Source organism: Bos taurus, chromosome 19 (assembly GCF_002263795.3).
Source record: "Bos taurus isolate L1 Dominette 01449 registration number 42190680 breed Hereford chromosome 19, ARS-UCD2.0, whole genome shotgun sequence".
Classification (NCBI taxonomy): domain Eukaryota; kingdom Metazoa; phylum Chordata; class Mammalia; order Artiodactyla; family Bovidae; genus Bos; species Bos taurus.
In genome coordinates this window covers 62,645,856-62,651,101 of record NC_037346.1, presented here as the reverse complement: position 1 = coordinate 62,651,101, position 5,246 = coordinate 62,645,856, and positions in this window count along the sequence as shown.

Genomic DNA, 5,246 nt, shown 5'->3' with positions numbered 1-5,246 from the left:
ATATTCAGAGTGAATTGGACTAAAGTTGTCAAATCTTGATTTATTATCTTTGAAACTAGGTGTCAGTGATCATAAGATGGTTTGAGGGATTTCCCTGGTGATCCAGTGGTTAGACTCTGTACTTCCATTTCAAGGGCATGGGTTTGATTCCTGGTCTGGGAACCAGGATCCCATCAGCTGCAAAATAAAATAAAAGCAATGATATGTATCTATAAAAATTTTTTTAAATTAAAAACTTATTTCAGCTAAATATATACATTAATATATTTATAATATATTAAATTATAAATATATTAGCATAAAAACATTTATATATTTATTAATAGTATAATATTATTTAAATGTATTGAATATACCATAAATATATTAGATATAAATATGTTAACATAAATAATATATATTTAGCTCAAAACATGCATATGTATATGTGTGTGTGTATATATATATACACACACATATACAACACACAGAGAAATGGAAATGAAGGTTCAACAGTGATAAAACTCTGGCCTACCAAATTGCTCCAGAGCTTTAGAAAAAAAAATTAGCGGAGTTCTGAAGGCGTGAACTGCGTGGAGGCCAAGGCACGTGTGATGGGAGCTGGTCTCTGTGAGACAGGCGCTCCAGGGCCGCCTGCTGAGGTCGTCACGTGACGGTATTTCTTGGCTCATTTGGACCGAAGAAGTAGAAATTTGAAGCTTATAAACATTGTCTCTAATAAATACCTCTCGTGGACAATAAGACCATTCAGCTCTCTATAGCTGCCCTAAGTTGATCTAGTAACTTATAAAGTTTAACAAGAGAGAAACAATAAAAAAGCATTTAACATTTACTAAGGGCTCAGCTATGTCCCAGGAACTATCTTAAGCTCTTCACAGGCAAGTGTTAACTCCTTCAGTCCCCACATCCTTTGAGGTGGATGTTAATATTATCCCCATTTAACCTGTGCTGAGCCAGAAGGGATGGAGTCACATGTCTCATATTGCACAGCCAGTCAGCGGCAGCACAGAGACAGGACCCCGGGGCCCCTGACCCTCCACCCGCCCCCCAAATGGGCTACGGTCATGACCAGCACCACCACCATCTTTCATGCCAGCCCTGCAGCTGCACAGGCTTCCCTGGTGGCTCAGAAGGTGAAGAATCTGCCTGCAGTGCAGGAGATGTGGGTTTGACTCCTGGGTCAGGAAGATCCCCCGGAGGGGGAAATGACTACCCACTCCAGGATTCTTGCCTGGAGAATCCCACAGACAGAGGAGCCTGGCAGGCTACAGTCCATGGGGTTGCAAAAAGTTGGACACGACGGAGTGACTAACACACACTCAAGGCTGCACGAGAGGAATTCTCGCAGGTTGGTCCTCTAGAGGGTGGAGGGGGATTGTTTTTCCAGGTTAGGAGAGCTGATGAGGGGCTAGCACCACTGCTGCCAATGTAAACATTGGAAGACTCAGGGAGAAGCCAGCCTTCCCTCTAGCGGTGCAGAAAGGGCTTGTGACTCCACGTGGAGCTGCCACGTGCCACTCAAAGAAGAAACAAGCAAAAGGAATATTTCAAGGCGGCATAGTCACCATCTATTTGTAGGTTTTTTCTTCTTTGATTGAGTGTGCAGTTTAGCTCAGAGCACCTGGACTGGGTGAAGATGGTGTGAGTGACCACAGACCCCAAAGCCTGATGCTTTGCGATGGAAACCAAGGCTCCCATCTGCAGGGAGCTCAGGGGCGGCTTGCTTTTGTCCAATGACTCACAATCTTGAAGACGCTCTCTCTCCACTTCTGACGGATTCCCCATAAACGGTCTTTCACACTTGGGTTTTCAGTTCTTATAATTCCCAAGTCAAACAGTTAATCATCTTTAAACAAATACTAAGCTGACTTTGAAGAACCATTACCTGAAGAAATTCTTTATGAGATTAAAAAAAAGAAAAGGATTTAGTAAAAATCATTCACAACACTTCTAATTTATTGTTTCATGAAGCTGAATTTTCAGACATAGGGTCTCTTTAAAAAGTGTAGCTAGGGAATTCCCTGGTGTCAGTGGCTAGGACTTGGTCCTTTCACTGCAGGGGCCCAGGGTTCAATCCCTGGTTGGGGAACTAAGATCTGACAAGCTGCACAGTGCAGCAAAAAAAAAAAAAAAAACACAAAAATAACACATGTATCCATTTCTACCTACACCAGTATCAAGAAAACACTGAATTATCAAACTTCCCAGGCTTCCCTGGTGGCTCAGAGGGTAAAGAATCTGCCTGCAATGCTGGAGACCCAGCTTCAGTCCCTGGGTGGGGAAGATCCCCTGGAGGAGGAAATGGCAACCCACTCCAGGATTCTTGCCTGGGAAATCCCATGGACAGAGGAGGCTGGTGGACCACAATCCATGGGGTCCCAAAAGAGCTGGACACGACTGAGTGGCTAAACAACAGCAGCAATAATGGAGATGCTTCTGGGATTTACAACCGGCCGGTCAGCTTGAGAGAAACTGCAAGTATCTGGTGACTCTGGGCAAAGGGGATGTGTCTTTCAAAATGTTTTCTTCTTGTGACCCTTTTTTTGTGGGGGGTGTTCTTTTTTTTTTCATTTAAACTAGTTTCTGTTTTTTGAGAGAAGGCTCAGTGAGACACATGGTCAAATACAAATATTAGAGAAATGTTTTTTTTCTCCACCGCCTCCTTCCCTTCTATCCCCCAGAGGTAATCTCTGTATATACTTGCCTTTTAAAGAAAAATATTCATGTTGCACAACCCAGTGTCTGGATCCAAGTTTTTAAAAAGTGAAAGACAAATGCTTCCAAAGAACTGCCCCACTCTCTTCTCTTTTTGAAAATATCAGCCATTGGTTCCACCAGACTCTTGGAAAGATTAACCAATATCACAGCTTAAGATATCTTTTTCTACTCCTGTACAGCACAGGGAACTCTGCTCAATGTTATGTGGCAGCCTGGATGGGAGGGGAGTTTGGGGGAGAATGAAGTGAAGTGAAAGTCGCTCAGTTGTGTCTGAGTCTTTGTGACCCTGTGGGCTACACAGTCCATGGAATTCCCCAGGCCAGAATACTGGAGTGGGTAGCCGTTCCCTTCCCCAGGGGATCTTCCCAACCCAGGTCTCCCGCATTGCGGGCAGATTCTTTATCAGCTAAGCCACAAGGGAAAGCCCATCTGTGGGAAAACGTATACACGTGTGTGTAGGTCTGAGTCCCTTTGCTGTTCACCTGAAAACTGTCACAATATTGTTAACCAGCTATACCCCAATATGAAATAAAACGTTAAAAATGAAATCTTTCTCTAACTACATCAGATAATGTCTTCACATTCACTCAATCTTGGAAGAGATCAATACATGTTGATTGATCAAATAAGTTGTTTTTGGGTCACTAAAGAGCCGTTCAATGAGAAAATAGTAAATAAGCATATAGCCATCACTCTTAACTTCCCTTACCACATGAAGGATGTTCTAATGTTTATGCGTGCTCAGTCGCGTAGTCGTGTCCAATTCTGCGACCCTGTGGACTGTAGCCTGCCAGGCTCCTCTGTCCCTGGGATTCCCCAGGCAAGAATACTGGAGCGGGTTGCCATGCCCTTCTCTAGGGGATCTTCCCGACCCAGGGATCGACCCCGAGTCTCCTGCATTGACAGGCAGGTTCTTTACCACTGAGCCACCTGGGAAGCCCATACAAAATAAAAAGCTTTTAAAAAGAAATGTAGGTTCCCTGCTTAAGACGCGTATTTTGGGAACGGAAGAAAGAAAGGATCATAAAGGAAAAATAAAAAGAAGGAAGGAAAGGACAGGAAGGAAAAGCAAGGGCCAGCAGGAGAAAGAGTCAGGATCAACATTTTTTCATCCTGGAGATGATCCTCGGGCTCCAGGCTCAGCGGGTACGTGTTTCAGGACCTGCTTCTCCCTCCTGCGGCTCGGCCTTTGGCCATTTCATTCCTCATTAGCACCTTCCCCAGGAAGAAGAGCAGAGCCACCGAAGCTCAGATCTGTCGATTCTGCAGTTATCAGGTCTCGTCAAGACCGAGCTGGGAGAAGACAAGACGCAGCCAGAATAGGGGCTGGGGCTGCGTGTGGCTTTCCACTCGCTCTTTCTCATCTCTCTTGACTCGGACATCTCTGTGCCGGAGTCCGAGTCCTACGTGTCCACCTGCCCGCCATCCACTCATACTTAACCCTGGTCGACTGTCCTCAGTGGCCCTCCACTCCCTGTCCGGCGGCTGCTGAGTTTGCCCTTCCAACCAAAGTAAGGTCTTGATTGCCAGATTGTGCGGCCGTTTCTCAGTCCGTGAGTGGTACCGGCACTGTTGCTGCTCGGTCATCAAGTCACGTCCAGCTCTGTGTGACCCCACGGGCTGCAGCACGCCAGGCTCCTCTGTCCTTCAGTATCTCCCAGAGTTTGCTCAGATTCGTGTCCATTGTGTTGGTGATGCCTTCCAACCATCTCATCCTCTGCCACCCGCTTCTGCCCTCAGTCTTTCCCATCCAGTGAGGACACTAGCAGTTACCCAACTCCACTTGCCTTCCCTCTGGGCTGTCCTAGCCTGGAGGCCATGCACCCAGCTGAAAGCCCACGTCCCCAGCCTCCTTGGCAACCAGAAGTGTCCAGTGAGATGCAGGTAGGATTATGCCTGGGGACAGGCATCCGGGAAGGTCATTGGGCGGGTCTTCTGGTAGCTTGAACCTGGCCAGAATCTCCTTTTCCAGTCAAACCTGGGGACTTAAGATAATTAAGGAAACATTTTCCTAGGACTTAGCGAGTTCAGCCTGACGGAATTCTCCCTCTTCCCTAAAGCAGGTGTGGGATGTGTCCTGGCTGGGCGGGAGGGGCAGGTGTGGGCAGAGGAGAGTCTCCGGGTAAAACCTTGGGAATGACCCTGGCTTGTCCTTCCTGGTGGGGGTGGCATGTCCAGAGACTGCAGAGCTGCCAGGAGTTGGGGGAGCAGGCGGGCGGGAGTCAGAGACAGAACCCCACCTTCAGAGCCAGCCAAGGTCAGGCTGAAAGGGGCGCCTCTTAGCCAAGACAGGACGGAAACGCCCAGGTCTCTGACCTTGCTGGAGAGTCTGAGGGAGGCCGGGGTGGAGGAGCTCCCTGCCGCCGCCTCCAGGGCCCGGATGCTGCCCCTTCGGCGGGGCTGGACCCGGTGGGCGGCAGCACAGGGACCCGGTGGCAAAGCCTCAGGAGGGTGCGCAGAGGTCACTGGCGAGGCCCCACCCCAGAGCAGGGCCACAGGGCCCCGTGAGTCGCCGCGGCGTGGAGCAC